General features: G+C 42.6%; 1 long non-coding RNA gene across 1 annotated transcript in view; it reads left to right on the top strand.

Annotated features, from left to right (window-relative positions):
- Positions 1-20778, top strand: part of LOC138302009 (uncharacterized) — a 249737-nt gene that overhangs the window by 144471 nt on the left and 84488 nt on the right. The window contains exon 3 of the long non-coding RNA XR_011205215.1: positions 3121-3285. This is a non-coding gene — a long non-coding RNA (uncharacterized lncRNA). The remainder of the gene's footprint in view (positions 1-3120; positions 3286-20778) is intronic.

Below are 20778 nucleotides of genomic sequence, written 5' to 3'. Positions count from 1 at the left end.
TGGACATACATGTATTTGTGTTTCAGAGTCTGTGTCATTCAGACTTGCAGCACACGAAATGCCTTTCCCCATTTGTGGCACAATGACATGTTGAAAACATACAGCCACTCTTTAAAAAAAATATGGCCTGTAGTTTAACTTGAAAGAAATTCATCAGATAACTCCCTAACTTAAAAGTTTATTTTTGCGCTTTACATTTATTTCATTCCGACATGGGCTGTATGGTTTCACTTACACTAGTGGTACAGTGTCTACTGGCCTCTGGAAGTAAGGGGCCTGCAGTTTGTTTAATAAAATTTGGAATTGTGAGTAACATTTACAGAAAAGTCAGCTTATTCTTTCCAGCTACTTTGCATTTCAATGTACAGACCTTACTAACATCGTCAAACACAATTCTGTACCTAGCTAAATTATTCAGTTCAATACAGTCCAATGACAACACTTCACTCATGAACAAAAAGGGAAATATTAGCCTGTGTATAAAGAAGGAACAAGTTACTTAGTAAACTATTTCCCACCAAGACATTTACCTGTTCCTCAGGGTTCCCATACAGATAGCTGTACAGGGACAGGACCTTTGTGGTGAGGTGATCCAACTCCCCAGGGAAGAAGACAGGGGTGCTGTCTCCTGCTTTGCTCAGCATCCTGGCTCCCAGAAGTCAGTAACAGCAAATTTTGAGGAGGTGTTATTTGCTGCAGTGTTAGCAGGTGTGTTATCCAGACATAGCCATTGGCTATCATGCGCAGCAGCCACACACATTGGTATATGGCAGCATCCAGCATGGGAGTGTTACTGCTGCTATGTGGTCAACTTCCGCTGATGGCCGTCAGATAACCAATGTCCTGACATCAAGGTCAGCCACACATCATTTTAGGATGTGATGTAGTGTATTTCCAAATTGTTTGTGTGTCACTGCCACTCAAAATGGTGGCTAGTCTGTTTACCAATGTCAGATATGTTCAGCACTGTTGTACTTCATTGTGTGGCCAGTGGATCTTTCCAGTACAGTGTGGAAGTATCTGGAGGCATATCACAAACAACTTTCAGTGGTGTGCTATAAGACGTCATTGCTTCAGTGAGGAGACACATCGACTGCTTTCTCCAGTTTCCAAGACATTATGAGTTGGCTAAGGTGAAGGGAGATTTTTATGCTTAGGGTGGCCTACCACATGTGGTTGGAGCAATTAATGGTGCACATATTTCCTTAGTGCCACCACACATCAGGCAACAGGTCTGCCACAATCGGAAGAACTTCTATTCCATCAATGTGTACGTTGTCTGCTTACCTTTCCAGGGTCAACCCATGATTCCTTTGTACTACAGAACAGCACCATACCCCTGCAAATGTCAAACTTGGACCTGAGAGGGCCGGGTTTGTTGGTAAGGACAATATGCTTGAGGATCATTTGCGTCAATCCTAGCTTCGAAATGTACAATGGCTTGATATAAATTTCACCTATCAATTTATTTCTTCCATGCAGTAGATTCAGCATATCCTAGCAGACCATGGTTGTTAGCACTGCTGAGGAATCCAACAACACCAGGGGAAGTCTACTTCAGTGAGTCCCATGGAGGAACACAGAGGCCAGTGGATTGGGCTTTTGGGCTTCTGAAGGCCTGGTTCAGTGGAGCCCTCCTCTACTCACCCAATAAGGTGTGCCACATCACGGTTGCCTGCTGCAAGCTGCATGCTTAACAAAATTGCCCTACGACAGAACATCCCAATCATCGTAGAGGATGGAGACAATGAAGAGCCAGTGGGAGAGGATATCGAAATGACTAATGAAGATGACATTAGTGAAGAGGAAGGAATTGACCTACCTCAAGATGTCATTGGCCACCTATTTATCTGAGTATAAGCGTACCCTTACATATTGTGACATCCAATGTAAAAGAACAACGTGTGACATAGGGACCATATCAGTCCGCAGTGGTAATGTGGTAGGAATGTTCAGTTCAGGAAAGTCCAAGGCAAAGATGTTTGTGGATCAGGGTTTCCCTACATTGACTACTGTGTTTATTGACATAGATTAACTTTGCTTATGCTAAGTATAAACGTCTTCCTTACTTATCATGTGAGTCAAATTGTATATGTGAAATCATTAATTTTCCCTTGTTATTCCTTTTCAGGGCCCTTCACCATGTCATCTACATTTGGACATTTCAAAGTTGTGACATTTGCAGTGATGTATTGCTGTTGGAAAGTACAAAGGGAACACGGTTTGATCCTGGGACAGACACCTACTTTGGATGAACAGATCGCATACAGAGACAACCTGCACTGTGATTGAGTGGAGGTTCTTGAGATTGTATCAGACCTGTTTGCAATATGTGCTGCTTAACCTGCTCTAACCACATGTAAATGTCAGGCCACAGCATACTGATCTCCCTTCACATTGGATAAATCTTCAATTGTGCTCAGTGTATGAAGCTGTTGAGACACTTCCTCATAGTTGAAAGAACTTTTTTTAGCCCACCACTGAAAGGTGGTTGTGACATTCCTAAACAATAGTGCAATGTGATGTTGCTCAACCTCACTTTTCCTCCATTTATTCACACAAGTCAAAGGTTTATTTATTTGTCAGTCACCATTTCATGGTATGTATGAAAATATCATCTGCTGTGTTGAGCCAGTATGCTGTCACCTTGTTACTCCACTGAATTGATCTACTTTCTTCCATAAATCATAGTCTTGTTTTGTTGCATGCCGGATATACGTAGTATTGATACACAATTTACTTTGCAATGTTCATATGATGACCGATGACATTAATGCTAATAAGTTGTATCATAGTTTAATTAATTTATTTTTCAAGCTGCTAGACCATGAAATGGTTCAGCTCTCAGATCTCCTTTCTACTGTGGTAGGTTGCATGTCTGGCTCATGTAATGTACACTTTCTAAATAACATTTGACATTTAAGGGCATCTCTCCATCATTGTTACTGACTTTTGCATCTGTGTAAATTAATCTGCATGTGTAAAAAGTTGAAAATCGCACAAGGGCCTAATCATTCAATGAATCATATTTTTATGTTTTTAGGTTGCTTCATTTTAGCTGAAGACACATTTGAGGTACAAGACAGACCTTTATTTAATTTTGTTTCTAATTCATCTTAGGTCCAACACCCAGGACCAGTGGACTGCTGTCTGCAACAGAAAAAACATCCACTCATGAACAGGATCAAGCCTTCAGTGAGGACATCACTTCTGCTCCTGCCACCCATCCTATATCAACAAGTTTTTCACTAGGAGCATCATCCAAACACTGCATTTGCAACATAAGTAAGCAACTGAACCTTCTAAATAATTAGGGGAGGCAGTGCTACAATGAACCTCACAAAGGATTTTTATCTTTTAAAATTCAGCAGCATATAGGTAATTCTGGTAGAATTCCTGCTTTCTGGTACAAAAAGACAAGGTGCTCACTTGTGGCGACATTCAGGCACAGATGGGCTTGCCTTTGGTGGGCCACCTCCTGCATCAGTTTTTGTAGTAGCCAATTTATCTGCAGCTAGACTGCTGACCCCAACGCTCACAGGAAGTGAATAAGCACAAAGCTCTCTCCACGCAAATGGTAGAAACTGCTGTTGACCAGAGAACAACACAGCAGTTTAAAATAACTAAAGTAAGTGAGCAAGATGGTAGATTTACCATATAAAAGTCTCAAATTTTTCCTGATTTTTACAGATAAATACAGACATGCATTTCCAGTCTGCATTTATTTTTAAAAATGGAAAAATACAGAAAATTGTGCTTCCAATGAGTGACTTTCCATGCTTTCTGTTGTGAATTCCAAGACAACATGTAAGCAGATAGACAGCATGGGGAGTTTCAAAACAGAATAAGATATATTTAAATACAGACATATGTTAAAATATATTTGTGGTAAATTGCTAATATTTACCTGTGCGTGTAGTAATTTGTTATATTTGGCTGATGGATTTGCTAAAACGCGACAGGCATTAAAGTATGAGTGCATGTTTATCACTTAAACAAATGTGGAAATGTAACATTTTTGACTACACTTATTCCTAAACCACAAAATAAATAATGATTAATACTAATAAGATGGCCAAAAAATAAATGTGGATAAATACAGATGGAAATGTTACAAATGAGATTCAAGGCATTCTGTATCTGTCAGTATGTGATTTATTTGTCAGTTCTTGGCATTTTCTTTATAACTTCTTTCACACCATCACCAGCAGGATTTTTTAGATATTTGATAATCTTCCTGTTATCAGTCTCTTCAAGTGCATCTATGAAATCTTCAAATGTCTCTATCCATGCAATCAATCTATCGCCAATATTTTACTTTTTAGCAGTGTTGAATGGTGGTGGCGGTTAAGGCATTGTAGACAAGTGTGGAGTTTACTGACATTCAGAGTAGCACTTTCTCTTGCTACGCTGCCTGGCAATCAGGATCATTTCCATTCATGCCCGGCTCCGGCCCTACAATGGGATAGCCTATGGGTCATCCTTGATGGGCTCCATCAGCAGAACAGCCTTCTGTCACATTTCTGGCCACTGTAAATATGAACTGCTCCTTTTGCACAACCAGAACACTTCCCTTGGGGACACCGTCAAATGTGATGTGAAAACTCTCTCTGTCGGGCAAATCAATTTACTTACTTTATTCTTTTTATACTTCAGTTTGTATTGTCTTACACCAGGTTGTTCTCTGCTTTATATCACTATTTGGTATCTGATAACTGTCTTTAACTGTGCTTTGTAAACCTGGTTGAATCCACTTTCATCGCTAATGCTCTGTATATTGAATAACTTTATTTTGCATGGCAGTGCAGTACCTTTTTGAAGGATCATGGTCATAATTTTTTGAACAACGATGCATAGACTTTTCTGCGTAACTCTCTTTCCATCCACATGCTTCACATCAGCAAGAGTTGCATGTTGACTTCATATACGCCAACCGTCAGCTCGGCACTTCGATGAAGGCACATGTGGCAGGCACGAGTAGTTTGCTTGGACTAAAGCAAACTATCCAGGACTGCTCTTTCTTCTTCGGGTTACTTATCCCTTATCTCATCGCCAGCTGGAGCATCTTTCCCAGCCTGGTACCCGCTAAAAAAGTAGCCACAAACAGAGCTGTAAATTACACATCTTTTTTCCTCTGCGTCTACCTGTGAACTATAGAATTCTAAACCAAGCTTTCTTACTTTCAATTCTAGCAATTACATCACACTCATACAGAGTCCTCTGTGAGCCAGAAATGTCCCGTTCTAAATCATGCAAGACACTACAATTTGGTTTATCTGTGATTTCACCTTTTTGACTATCTCTCTGACTGCTGGTTTTCTGTGATCAGACAATCATTATCTGATTCAGATGAGAACTATACTCCTGTTCCTGCAAGTCAGCCACCTCAGTCACTCAAAGAATCCTTGGTTTGGCAATTTCAGATAAGGCCTGGTGAGAAGAAAGTATCTGCCAAATATGACATTTGTATGATATGCAAAAAATTGTTCAGTAGAAGCAGCAGGAACAAGCAATATTCCATGAGTACCAATGGTATGAGGTGACATTTGAAAGCTATGCTCTCTGAACACCTTGTTCGGTCTTTGTTAGCCTGTGCTGCAGAGCTTCAGTGGCGTTCACATCTTTTCAGCCTAGTGACACTGTGCCTGTACTCACCGCACAAGCATATCTGAACAAAGTCCTTTTTTGCTGCTCATGCAAAGCTTATTTATTCTTCTGAGAAGGGCTGCACAGGCTAGGCTTGTCCAGAATCATATATTCCAACCTAGGCAGCAGGTTTTTTTTCTACATTTTTCTCTTTTTGTTTTGAAGGCGATGTTGTTTTTTTTACTTCCTGTTTCTTGTTCTTCTTATATCCTTTGAAAAAACAAATTTAAAAAATGTGCAATAAAACAAAAAATACAGTTGTTCAAGATGTTTCTTGAGAAAGGTCTTTTCAGAGCTACCCTATACTTTGATTATGTATGTTGTTTGTACCATGTACTCTTTCTTCCTACTTGATGACTCTTGTGAAACTCTCACAAGAGCCATGATGCTCCCGTACATAGCATAGGTGATTCTCGATAGCCTCTTGTGAGAGTCAGGAAAACAGTCATCCACATCCACTGCAAGAGGGCAGGGTTTGCATTCGCTAGCATCTCATGAGACTGCACTTTTAAAATTGAATTTGCATTTCCACTGAACAAATCTTGTTGTAATAGATAAATGTATATATACTTCCACTTTTATTTTCCCACAATCCTGCATGACTCTTGTGAGATTGTAAAAACACTTTAGAGGAAAATTTTACATTTCCTTCATTACAATAGTTATCCCTTACAATTCCCACTACTGGACTATGGGAGAGATTGGCCTTTCCACTCAGACCTTGCAATAAGATTACTAATGTTACTAATGTGTAGAGTATGGTACATAGAGACACTGCCCCTCCAGTCACACCTCTGATCTCACTATTCCATACTAAGTATAACATCTACTGACCTTTCCTCTGCCACTTCCCCACAGGGAAATAACCATATTCATTAGGGTGTGGGAATGGATTTCCAAGTCTATTAACAGCTATCCCCCGCATGGCAGATATACACAGTAGTATGGAGGGAAACTATGGGCCAGATGTAGCAACATTTAGAATTTGCGAGTTGTAATTCTGAATGTTGGATGGTGTCCCTGACATCATCTGTGATTCGCATGCAGGTTGCAAATGCCTGCCTCATGAATAATCATGAGGTGGGTCGCAATTTGCGACCTCCTTGCGAATGGGGGCCCTCACAGGGATGTTGGCCACCATGTCTGTGACTGCTTTTTAATAAAGCAGTTTTTTTTTGTAATGAAGCCCGTTTTCCTTAAAGGAAAACGAGATGCATTACAAAACAAAAAAGGAAACGTTTTTGTTTCATTTTTTCAGAGCAGGCAGTTGTCCACAGGACCACTGCCTGCTCTGAAAAAATGTTTGCAGTGCCATTCACAACGGGGAACGAGTCCCATGGGGACCCCTTCCCTTTTGCGAATGGGTTACCACCCATTTGACATGGGTTCAAAATGCGGTTGGTTTGTGACCGCGCTCGTGGTTACAAACCAACCCTGCCTTGTACTGCGACTTGGAATTAGGAAGGGAATACCCCTTCCTAATTGCGACTAGCAAACCCGTTTTGCGATTCGGTAACTAACTTACCAAATCACAAAACGAGGTTTGTGCATTTCGATGTGCTTTTTGCACGTTGTAAACAGTGAAATTTGCTGTTTGTGACGTGCAAACTGCTTGCTACATCTGGTCCTTTGTTTTCTGCACTAACACCTATCTCCAGAGCAACTTGAATATACAGTACAGTGTAGTGAACCGTTTGCATCTGTCCCCATACCTCTCCTTAGAGCAACAGTAATATGTAGTGCTGCCTGGGAAGAAAGTAATCTCTCTGCTACTACATCTTTCCAAGGTAGGAGGTGTCTCTAATAGGGTTTGACAGAAATGTATCTCTCTGCTCATACCTCTTCTTATGCTGATAGTCATTCATAGTAGGCTGTGGGGAGAAACTGCCCTGTTTCCTGAGACAAGTCTCTTACATGATAACTCTGCATAGTATAGTGTGTTGAGAGACTGGCTTCTCTCTTGTATTTATTGGATAATGCTTCTGCAAACTAGGGTGTGAATTGTTGCTTACCTTTGTGGTCACACCTCTCCCCATTATGTAAGTAGTAAAGTATTGAGTTGAAATTACCGTTATGCTCATAAGTACATCTTTCATAACAACTGCAGAGACTATGATATGAAAAAACACTTCCCTCACAGCTGAGTTATCTCCCCAGAGTAACACATGTACAGAGTATGTTGTGGGCAGGGACTGCTCTCTCTATTCATACCTCTGTTCATGATAATGAATGGCATTAGTAGAGTATGAAATGGAGTGTCCTCTCTTTTTTAAACTCTGTCTCGGACAACCAGTGTACTTATTTCAAGATAAGGACACACTCACCTCTCTCTTAGATACCTCCTTATGGGGACAGACATGTGTAGTAAGGTGTAAACATAGACATACTTTTGTACTGAAAACTTTCTCCAGAGTGACAAGCATATATACTAAGATATGGAAAAGAACTGCCATCTTCACCAGCCTGCAGCAGTGCATAGTATACTATGAGGATGCAGTCACGACTGTGCCAAAACTTGTACTCTCTCTATAGTACCTTATACATAAATATACATCAAACAGCACAGTTACAGTTATTGAAGGTGGAACTGCCAATTTAAGTCAACAACACAAAACTGTAAAAATATTAAAATCTTAAATAGCTATTAAGGAAAGAAATCAATAGTAACTTTAACCAATTTACCAACCGAATTTTGATGTACATAGATCTGCCTTTCCTTTGTTCCAGCCACCTTAGCCTACTAAACAACAATCACTTGAATAGTCTTTTTCTGGTAGGCTATGTGGCAAAAGAGTCATTTGAAATCAAATAAAATTTGCAAAAAGGAGTACATTTTGGATATTAGAAACAACCATTGTGTTACACCATTACAGCAATCTACATCTACTCAGCGGGTAGTATTCCTCTTTTTTTTAATAAAGTACTTTTTTTGCTGTTTACGTAAGCAGACCAAAACAAGTAGAGCTACACAGAACAAGCTTCTCCAAGGTACAAATGTTGTGACAGGCAGTACCAACATCACTTGTGCAATTAATTTTTTTTCCTGGCTACCCACATAGTTAATGTTCACTCTTTCTTCAAAGTGAACAATTTTTGTTTTCCTCCTCATATTTTTTGTGACATGATACTTTTTGTTTTTCAGAACTTCTGTTTTCCATTTCCAGCATAAAAAGACAAGACAACCAAACAATTCAAAGTTACATAAAGCTCAATATTTGATGGTGATACATCACTATTAACTCCAAAGTTTTTTTTTTTTTTTTTAACCCACAATCACATAGTTATATGCACTGTACCACTGTCTTCATATTCCCTCTCTCTTGAAGAATTTAACACCCTCAATTTTCTACAATTAAATATAACATACCTTCAAACTTGGTACTTATATAAAGACACATATGCCTCTAGACACACCTTTTCCTAACAGTGAGCACAATGTTTTGCTATAGAAATAGCAATATCTCCACTCAAACATCTCAAATGGATAAAATATGTGCACAGTAAGGTTCATACCAGCACTGGGCCTTGAACTAACAGATTGCTGATTTTTTGTTTTGTAATTTAAGAAACACTGCCTCTTTTATTTATAACTACATACAGATTGCACATTTCTTTTTTTAACACAATTTCCAATACTTGGTGATATCTCTCTACATTCTAAAGTCTAACTCTCCAAACCTATTTTTAAAAACATGCAGCTCTACAAACAGCTTTTCACTCTCTAAACCTTGTATAGAGTATTTTTATCAACAGTAGCACCTACTGACACTTCTCAACAAAGTTCATAAAGAACACTTTTATTACATGAACGTAGAGCAGTTTCTTATATGCAGCTAAATACACCAGTCTGTCTCTGTTCTAAATTCAGTCACTTCTGTTGAGCACAACTCTAAACAGACTTCCTTCTCCTCCAAATCACCAAGAACAATATTATCTATCTCGGATTCTGCACCCAATCGCATGTTTTCAGCCATGTAATAAAAATGGTAACCATTGGTTGAGTCTTGGTCCTTTTTTTTTACTTCCCCCATATGATCTCACAAGACTCTTGCAGAATCGTAAATCCCCTTGATGCAGGCTCAGCAATTTTCCATGTCGATGGTGCAAGAGGTTCCAGGGATCCTAAAACATCAGTAATTTCCCTTCGGGTCTTGCGAGCCTCTTGTGAGATCCCACGTGTCTATGCAGCAAACTTCACTCCCTGAAGCTTATGAGCTGCTCTTCTGTGAGTCTCACAGAATTGCAACAAAATTGTAGAGAAACAATAGTATGTGGGATGGAGCATCCTCTCTACTGAGACGTATCTTGTACATTACAGGTTTGTGTAGTAGGGTGTGGGGAGAGACTGGCCTTCCCACACAGAACTCTGTCTCAGATGACAGGTATGTATAGTATTGTTTATGGAGGGACTGGCCTCTCCAGTGAGATCCTTCACTTGGAAGATGGGTGTGTGTAGTTCAGTATAAGGAGAGACTGGTTGCTTTCCTAAGATCTCTCTCTTACATGAAAGGTGTGCGTAATAGGGTGTCTGCATGGACTGCTCTCTTTTTCTACACCTCTTTCTCATATGACATGAGTGTGCATTAAGGTGTGAATATGGACTGCCCTCTTCTTCCAGACCTCTCTCTCAGATGACAGGTTTACATAGTAGGGTTTATGGAGAGAGACTGCCTCTCCATTAAATCCTCTCTCTCAGATGACAGGTGTATGTATTAGTGATTGTATATGGACTGGCCTGTTCTATCAGACCTCTATCTCAGATGATGGATATGCATAGTAGGGTGTATACATGGACTAGTCTCTTCTGTCACAGAGGATGGTTGTGCATAGTGGGGCATGTACATGGTCTAGCCCCTCCTGTGAGACCTCTCACTCTGATGACAGGCCTGCGTATTAGGCTGTGTATATGGACTGGCCTCTTCTGTCACAATCTGGTCTAAGATGACTAGTGTGTGTAGTAGGGTGAGTGGACAGAGACTGGCCTCTCCGCTGAGACTACTCTCTTGGATGACAGGTGTGCATTGTATCCTCTGTCCAGGGACTTCCCTCCCTGCTAACACCCCTGTCTCTGATAATGGGTGTGTATTGTATGGTGTGGGAAGAGACTATACCATGCGTACAACTCTTACAAAGTTGATGGGAGTAAATAGTGCACTCTGACAAACACCACCTCCAGTAATAATTCTTATATCTACATTAGCTAGTGTGCATACTTTAGTCTATTTTAAGATCACCTACTCCTTTCTACTGTTAATGATCCCAAGAGAGTCTTGCAAGATAGTAACTTTTTTGAAAAATAGGAATAAACCATCTACTCATCACAGTACTTATCTCTTACACACTTTTTCTCAAAAACAATGACCACAAAATGCATTTCTAATAATGGTGTGTGTTCAGAACTTATCTGCCCCTTTTTACTATTCATCATTCCATGAGAGTCCCACAAGATCATAAAATTAGTTAAAAGCAACATACATTTATTTTCTTCACATTAGAGATCCCTCAGATACCTCCTCTCTAAATCTAGGGGGGCAGTGTGCCTTTCTCTTTCTTCTGCCCCTTTGTATAGCTCTTTTACTTCATTTCCACAACACCTTGAATTTTTCACAGCAAACAGTGATGGACACCATTTCAATTCTAACATTACAAGAGCCAGCCAATTAGAGTGCTCACTCTCGCGAGATTCATGGGAGCCTCTCGCTGCCACAAGAGCATGAAGGCTCACGGGAAAAACAGGCCTCTTAAGCAATCAGTGGCCTACATTTTTAAATTGGTGCTCTTATGGGAGGCTTGTGGGAGGCTTGTGAGGCCAACCGTCCACATCTACAATTATTTTTTCCCTTATTTCTCAACAACTACTGAACAGATTTACACCAAATCATAAAAAGCGCAATCTATGTACCAAGATCTAGCTTTTTGCTGAATTTGGTGTAATTCCGTTCAACAGTTTTTGTTGGAGCCATGTCTAAAGAAGTCTACGGAAAGTGCATGGGGATTCTGCATCTTTTTTTCTCATCCCCTGCTTGACAGATCACCACAAAATGTTCCAGGAAGGACCAGAACTGGATGAACATTTGTTTTGGAAAGTTTTGTGAAGAGTCGTCAAACGAGGTCAAAGGTATTAGCAATTAAAAGTGCTCCGTCTATGGAAAAGCAGACCTAACTATAACTATAACTATATTTACCTACTGCAGACCACAAGTAGATTACATATTTGTATTATATATATAAGTGAAACACGTCATGTAACGTAAACATAGCTTACCTCTGAAAGTGAGCAGCATGCTATTTGGGAAAAAAATAAATTCTTTTAGAAAACTAGAACTTATTATTATTCACCAAGCCCCGCAGCCTCAACACCTAGCAGATCCTGTTCCTGGTCCATAATGTCTGCCCAGCATTATGTGAGCTGCTATGTTGTGTGCTGCAATTGTGTGCTGCAGAGGTTGCACCGACTGATTCTACCGCGCAGCAGCCTATGCTCCTGCATAATGTAACTATTCCAGGGCCTGCGGCCTGTTGCCAACATGGAGGGGAGGGAGTGGTGCTGAACAAAAAAAACAAGGGTGGCCACCTCCGTCTTGGTAAAAATGGGTGAGGGCTGCACCCCTGCACAGCAGCCACAGGGTGTGCGATGCCTGCTACTTGTTTCTGTCAAAAAGGATACTAAAAGAATGCAGGAAGGAAGGAATTGGAACGGGAGGAGGACAATCACACAAGGAAATTAAAATTTGAAAAAAGGTACAAAATGTCACAAAACATGTAAAAAACAGACAGAAACATAAAACTACAGACACAGAAAGACAAAAAGTGATTAAAAAAAGGCGGAAGTGAGGGGTGAGTGGTTAGGATAACAATCAGATCAGTGAGAATTAAGGCCCTGCAGCATGAAGAGAAGCAGAAAGCAGGTCAAATAAAATGCCACGCCATTGCGCACTGCATGGTGCAGTTCATGCTGATTTTCAGTGTAAAACGCTCTACCTCTGGATTCCTAACTGATTCTCCCATCATTCCCTCTTGTGAAGAAAGAGACTTAATAATAAGATGCCAAATAAGTTACGCTCTGCACCATATACAAGTGTCACTCTTTTTTAATGTGCCTCAAAGGTTGCGCAAAAACAGAGTAAAGCCAATGTCAGGGCACTTGCCCTGTTGATGTCATCAAAACTTCACGTCTGATGCTGAGTCAATGCCATCAACTGGCGCCCTAGAGGTATTTTAGAGATTTTGTGGATCCTGTCTTGCACCTGTAATATTCAAATGCGCTTAATCTACACGCAGCCAGACTATTCACCATGAACAATGTTTCTGAAGGCAAGTAGCTTTTTCTTCTGGGTTCCAGCCTTACATGGGATGGAAAACAACATCTTGATTGCCCAATTAAAAGGAGCAGAATAAGGAGACCTACTTATATTCATCCTATTTCACCTTGCTGCACCTCCACCCAGTGGAAGCCAGAATAAAAGGTTTATCTTTAAGTGCTGCATATTGTTTAAGAAATGAATGAAGAAACTTCCATTTGTACAGCGTGACAGCTGCTACCAAAGATGCATGCTGACACTAACCAGTAAATGGCTGCTACCTAAGACCAACAACCACCTGAGGAAAAAGGTTTTCAAACTTTTTTAAACAGGTCTTCTGAGCTGATCTTTCTTAGCTCCATCTGAAGCTCATTCTCTCTCTTGGCAATGTTGCTGCCATGAGAGAGAAGGATCAACCTCCCCTCCTAGCTTTGCAGACTCTTGGAATACATAACAGTCCCTGATTTAAGGAACGCAGAGCTCTGATCAGACCATACTCTGTAAATCTACTCTTGAAATAGAGAGACGATTTTTAATGGCTCGCTCTGAACATGATCAATAAGGTTTTAAAGCAGATCCTTTTGATTACTGGCTGCCAGTTGTTTCAGAGTGGGGACAGTAGCCTTCTGTACTTTTTGACCCCTAGATAGGCATAATCTAATATAAGGGTCATCAGAGCATGTACAATCATGTTCCATGAATGGACTGGTGGGAAGCATAAGGTCTTGTTTAAGGATGTGAATATAGCAAAGCAGGGTGCTGTGGAGGCTTGGATTTCGGATATGAAAGAAAGCTCCTGATCAAATTGTATCTCCAGATTTCTCACTGCAGTGGAGTGATCTGGGGCCACCCCAAGATCTTTTGGTCACCAACTCTGAAAGCCAAGTGGAGGGGAGTTGCCAGAAAAGGGTAGCTCTGACTTATCAGCCATAACCTTCATACAGCTCAACTGCATCCATCTAGCCTCTACAGATAGACATCCTTGGAATCTCTCTACTACATTATTGTCAATCTGGTGGAAGGAAAGCAGTAGCTGAGTGTCATCAGCATATGACACCATATTGAGCACCAAGGATTCACCACATTGGCCAGGGGTGCCATGTAGACAAGGTGGGACTAAGGGTTGAACTTTGCAGGATGTTGTGTCTCATCTCCTTATAGCTTGAAGCGTAAGGCGGAGATGCAATGCCTGAGCATGTTCAGACAAAAAAAGAGTTTAACCACTGGCTTGCCAAGCTAACCATTCCATCTGCCTCTAAAAGCTCCTGCAAAATACAATGGGACAGTGCTGAATCCCTCGAAAGGTGTAAAAGGATTACCACTGCTTTTGTCCCCGGTCTAGGTATTTATGACTTCAGAGACCTCCAATAAGGCAGCCTCTGTACTCGACCCTGGGCGGAAGCTAGATAGAGTTGCATGAAGTAACTAGTTATCCTTGATAAAACCGATAAGCCATTTATTCTGAGATTGGTCTATAAATTGCTTGCAATCAAGGAGTCAACACGTCAACATTAGGCTTCTTCAATAAAGGCTGGACTTGCACTTTCTTCCATCTAACAGGAACGGTTCTTAACTCCAATGATTGACTGAACAAGGGATGGATAGATGGATTTAAGGTTGAAGGTACTCATTTTAGGATCCATGAAGGACAAGGGTCCATAGGCGAACCTGAACTACAGTTCAGGATGTCCAATTCTGAGTCAGCCAAGATAATGCATTCAAAAATTGTAATTTCTCTTCTACTAGGACCTTGGCAATCAGGGTCTGGGGTCGTAAAGCCATTAAGGTTGTCAAAGGTCTTGTAGATGTCCTCCACCTTCTCATAAACATACTTTGACAGATTATTGCAGTTGGGACAGTGTGACCTTTGTTGACGTGTGGCAGGGGATAAGGAAGTGTGAACAATCTTAAAGATTTCTCTTGGTGTATTGCCTACATTGCATATTTACCTTGTGAAAGCCTCAGACTGTGTTTTCCACATGTTTTGGAAACTTTTTCAGGCCTCTTTATAAAACGTTTTTGCCTCCTAGTCTCAATGTTTTCTCCATTTTCTTTCCACCTGTTTGCGGTGGAGCTTTTCAGCTGTCAGCATGGGGGATAACCAGGAAGCAAAATTATTTTATCTCTTTCCAGTGCTTATTTTATGGGTGCTATTTTATAAATTACCCGGAGCAAGGACTTGTGCAACAAGTCTATATCCACAGCTATATTCCCTTCCGACATGAGAACTGAAGGGTCAAGGGCCTTCAACAATTTGGAATCAGATATTTTATGCAAGACTCGCGTACGGACATCTGTCCTGGGTGCCTGAGGAGGGACCCAGGACCAGAAAAAGACCATAGCACCCGAAAATGGTCTGACATATCAAGACTTTTCCCAGTATTGATAGAGGGGCAATTAGTAAAAACAAGTTGAAGTATGTGACCCAAATAGTGGTGGGCACTGTGATGTTATGCTGGAGATTTAAATCTGAAAAAAACTCATTTAACAGGCATGCAGCTTTCCATCCAGGATCCTCATTGTGAACATAGAAGTCCACTATTGATGTAAAGTTTGAATATTAAATGTAAAGGGGGTAAAATCAGTTTGCTGTCAGTTTGTCCAAAAAATCAGAACTCCAGAAAAAAGAAAAGTTGGGTGAGATTTTATTGGAGAACACTGGACCTTCACCCTCTCCCAGCCCTTTCGGTTACAGTAGTGTGTAGTGCAGGTGCGAGCAATGAATCAGAGCTACCCTGCTGCCAACCAACATCTGCTGGTCCACATGCCGATCCGGTATAGTTTGAGCAATGTCTGGTGCTGAGGAAACTCCTAACCAGATTTCGGTAAGGAATACTACATCCCAATACTCATCATGTTATTAGCTTCAAATAGCCAATTCGTGCTTAGGAAGGGATCTAGCATTCATCAGACAAGCTGCCATCTGTAATGTGCCCACAGATACAACTTGCGAGCTGGACACCGCTTGCATCCCTTTCCGTTGTTGTTTTCGACACCAATTCATATTAGGGCTTCGTTTTGAATAGACAGTATTGGCAATAGAAAGGCCTAGCACTGCCATATACTTTAAGGTGCTCCTCAAAACTGCTAGGAACCCTGTGTGAGAGTAATGACCTCGTACGTAAAACAATCCTGACCTTACAGTGTGAGGGAGGTCGGCGAGCATGGCAGGCGCCTGACTCGAACCGGGCATGGACGGATGCAGATGGACTTGACTATGATGCGCTAATGGCATCTGCGCTGCGCAGTGTGCATTTTATGAGCTGGGGGACATTACTTTCCCAGTAGGTTCCCAAACACCAGATAGCTCAAATTAAAGATGTTGCTTCTAGGTTAGAAGCATGAAAATAGTAAAAAAAATGGTGGTGGACAGCATTTCAAGTATACAATGGTAAAACAGAATTTAGGGCCAAATGTAGCAAAGGGGTTTTCCCATTCTGTGTCAATGGGAAAATGTGTTCCTACTTTTCCCCCATTCCCCCACCAATAGCTCAGATGTAAAGTTCAGTGTGCTAGAACTAGAAAATCATTGTTTTATTCATCTTAGACTCGGATTCTCCCTCACATTCCAGAGCGAGCACTAAATCAGCAGCAACAATTCTGTGCTCTTCTGAAAATGTAATCTGAGGTGGTTTATGTCATCTGTGGTGGGTTATTTCATCTGTAGTGGATACGTACATCATATGCTCAAGTATTAAGATATGCAACTACCTTCAAAACCACATTTGGAAGTTAAGCAATTTTGTAGAGTTTAGATTTGCTTCCCCATCTTTCCTATTGTTGGGATGTAGCCCGTTAATTAATCGATGAAAGTCATTGGTAGATCTGCTCCCCGAGGCCGAAGCACAACGTGAGCTTCATAATTATTTCCATTCATTTAAAAGTGGGGACTGCCAGTCAGCCCGAAACTCATTATCAGTGCACAGTGCCTCATTCCCAGCCCATAAAACACTTCTATAGTCATCAGCTGAGCAAATTGACTATTTTAGCCTTCTCTACATAGGGTGCAGGAGGCATGTGAGGTGAGGCCAGGGGCTATGGAATTTTTACGCAGCTCTGTTCTTCAACAGAAATATTTAATCAATTCGATTCTACTGATTAGGTTTACTGTTTAGAAACATCAGAGCCGGCCTGGTAATTTGGTTCCTGTAGCATTAAACTTGAGTGCTACTGGGGCTGGAGATTGCTGACCAAAGGAAGCTACCGAGCAACACTGGAAATATGGGCCCACACTTCTTTGACTGGCATACAGCCCGCATGGAGACAGAATGTGCACGTCTATAGGCACACATACCTTCGCCATTCAGTGCACTCAGTTGAAAATGTTGTGCACAGAAGTAGAGGTAAATAGGCAGGGAAGGGTTCGTAGTGTAGTGAGACATCCGGCCACTACTGTGAGACCCCTGACACTGGTACGCACGCACACAACCCTCGGAGCCGGATGGAGTCTTTGGCCCGTATCAGTAACCAAGTGTGCATCCCTTATTTGTTTGTCAGCTCAGCTGCCTGGATGACCCCAAGTAGCACACTACTGTGGCAACAAGGGTAGCGGCCCACTGTGTGACTGCCACTCTCACTGATCTGGAGGCCATGTTTTCTCTGCACTCTGCTCCAGACCCAGGAGTCTCCCCTCTCCAGGCCCTTGATGGCAGCCTGCCCCGTAACCAAGCCCGCCTGTGAACACTCTCAGCCTTGCACTCCTGTGGCACACCGGCAGGCCAGTGAGGACATTGGCCTTAACAACAGCCTGCTTTACAGCCACACCCACCTGCGAGCACCTGCGGCCTCACACAAACACAGAGCCTCTGCTGGCCGAGGTGCTTTCGGCCCTTCACTCAAGACCCAGATTGTGATGCTCCCCAAACCTGGGACTTTTTCCTGGACCCTCTCACCTGCTCTCTGGTACATGGGCCCCAATGCCCAGGCTGAGTTTCACCACTGCACCTACTGCTCATTCAGATGCACTCTCCAAGTGAGAAGGGACTCCCCTCACATTCTATCATCGAGGGTGCCGCTGCATCTTCCATGCTACTCTCTGGGGTCCTGCCACGTCCAACTTCATCCATCAGAACCGTGGTCTTCAGGCCCTCACTGGGTACTTCTGGCCACTGGTGGAAGAAGAGTTGGAAAGCTGGAGCATCTCAATTTCATGACGAAGGCATCAGGATCAATTCTGTGGATCGCCCTAATGGTGGGCGCCAAACAAATTATGAAATGAGGCAAGATCGGTATGTGCAAAGACATGTGTCTGCCCAACAAAGCCATCCGGAGAGAAAGGTACATCACACCCACAATGGATAACATAATAGTGGACCTCAATAGAGCACAATAGTTCTCCAAACACGACCTCAGCTCTGGGTACCACCAACTACACCTAGCTGAAGGCAGCCAGTACATTACTACTTTATCATCCTGCCCAGGCCTGAGGAGGTATAAAAGTCTGAATTTCATAATCTCCTTGACAGCAAAGGTATTCCAGAATGCTATACAAGAAACTCTATCCGTGCTGCAGGGTGTGAAGAAGTGATGACATCCTCATCTGTTCCACTACCATGGAGAAACATGATCGCTGGCCCAGAGCGGCACAGAGATGCCTCAATGACTGTGGGTTAACTACCCAGTGGAAGAAATTATCCTTTTTCAAAACAAGAATCAAGTTCTTTTGGTATGTGTTCACGAAGGATGGCATCCAGGTTGACCCGCCTAAGTCTCAAGTGATGCAACAAGCTCCTGCTATAATGAGTGCCATGGAGCTGCACAGTTTCCTAGGGTTGGCAACCTATTGTGGCCATTTCAACACACACCTGGCAACGATCTCAGAACCCCTCGGAGTGTTGATCAGAGTGGACGTGAGGTGGACCTGGGGCTCAAAAGAGACAGATTCCTTTGCAAAAGTTAAGGACAGGCTAAATGACACCACCACAATGGCCTACTTTGATCACAAGAAGCCAACTGAACTGATCATAGATGCCAGTCCTAGGTACAGTGCTGACCCAGGAAACTGAGCCAGGGAGATGGGTGCCTCTTGCATTCGCTAGCCAAACACTAACTCCAACCAACTGGATACACTAAAATAAATAGAGAAGCCCTCATCATCAAATGGGGCTGCGGTTGCTTTCACCTTTACTTGTGTGCACAGCCATTCTGTGTCATCACAGCTCACCAACCGTTGGTATTGCTGTCAAACGGTACTTGCCACACCCCCCTCCTTGCATCAAACGCTGAGGCGTGAAACGACAATGGTACCAGCTGGAGGTAGTGTACAGGTCATGGTCGCAAAACTTAGAAGACTTTCTACCATGTCACCCTGTGCCGGCGGAAACTCCCACTGGGGATGACGGCATCCAGATGGGTGAATTCCTGAAGCTGGTGAGCCTGGGTGCTTGTCCTCGAGCAATAACCCTGCAAGAAATAAGCCTTGCCACAGCAGAGGCCAGGGCCCTTCAGAAAGTTAGCACCACCCTACATGGAGGTAATTGGAAGATGTTTCTAAGTGATGCCCATCAGTGGGACGGCCCCGACAAAGAGTGGCTCACACAGCTGCGGAAGTTGAGGCACAAGGTGAGCACCACACCTGAAGGCGTAGTACTGAGAGAACATCAGACCCACATCCCTTACTCAGTAAATTTCCACAGTGGGCACCAACGGGAAGCCAAGATGAAACACTACCTCAGACAGAAAGTGTGGTGCCCTGGCCTGAAAGAAACGGTAGACAACCTGGTAAAGCAGTGCATGGTGCGTCAGTTGACCGGCGGTCCAGAGTGCCTTGCTCCATTAGCAAATTAACAACAATGTGATGTCCTGTGGAAAAAAGTCAGTCTAGATTTTGGGAGTTTCCCAGATGGAACAACCACACTAGCAATGGTGGATTGCCATTTAAAGTACCCCATCATGGAGGTCATCGAATCCACAGCATTCCACAAAGCTGCCCCATGGCTGGAGAAGGTAGTCACACTGTTTGGGAACCCAAAAGAAATCTGACCGGACAATGGCTGACCCTTCAAAGGAGCTGAATTCCATTAGCTATTAAGTGACCTTGGTGTTCGGCACAAGCGAATAACCCCTAGTGACTAATTGAGATGTTGAGCGCTTTATGTGTAATCTGAACAAGATGTTATGAATATCTGTCCAAGTAAAGTCGGATTTGGTCATCAGCCTCAACAAGTTCCTCAGGGAATATCACAGCACCCCTCATTGTACAACGAGGACCATGCCATGGGCGATGATGTTTCAGAGACATTGCCAAGACCATGACAGTGCCAAGAGGTGACTCAGGCAGGCCAATGAACATGCAAGCCGGAGCCAGAGAGCTTACAGTCACCACCTACAACCCCCTGGCTCATGTGCGGATACATGACTGTTGGCCAGGATGGAAATTCCTCTTACTTTATGAGTCTTGTATGTGGCTGGTAACAGATGTCCAAGGAACTATGGTGAAGGTGTGTCAAGGTGAAGAAACTGTGACAAGGAACATGTCATGGTTCAAGCCAGTACACAGTTTCAGTACATGGTTTCACCACAGAGGAAGGTGGGGGGGGGGGCAGATCAGGGGATGCCCATGGTTGGAGAACCTGAGATGCCCAACTGTGATGACACTTTGAGGGAAAGAAGTAACAGAGATCACGATAGCCCAGCAGCCCAGCGCAAGCCCCCAACTCTGGCAGTGCCTGAAGGATGCAATGGCCTTGTTCGGAGTCAACAGTATGACCTGAAGCCAAGCCACACCCCTAGCCAATGACTGTTGGACTTTGTGTGCGCAGCTGTCCTTAGCCACAACAGTAATGGAACTGGTGATGTGGACTAAAGTGGGGGGAGATCTAGTGAGCCATCT

The sequence above is a fragment of the Pleurodeles waltl genome, chromosome 6, assembly GCF_031143425.1.
Source record: "Pleurodeles waltl isolate 20211129_DDA chromosome 6, aPleWal1.hap1.20221129, whole genome shotgun sequence".
NCBI lineage: Eukaryota > Metazoa > Chordata > Amphibia > Caudata > Salamandridae > Pleurodeles > Pleurodeles waltl.
Note: the sequence above shows the minus strand (reverse complement) of the source record. Positions and strands in the feature narration are given on the sequence as shown.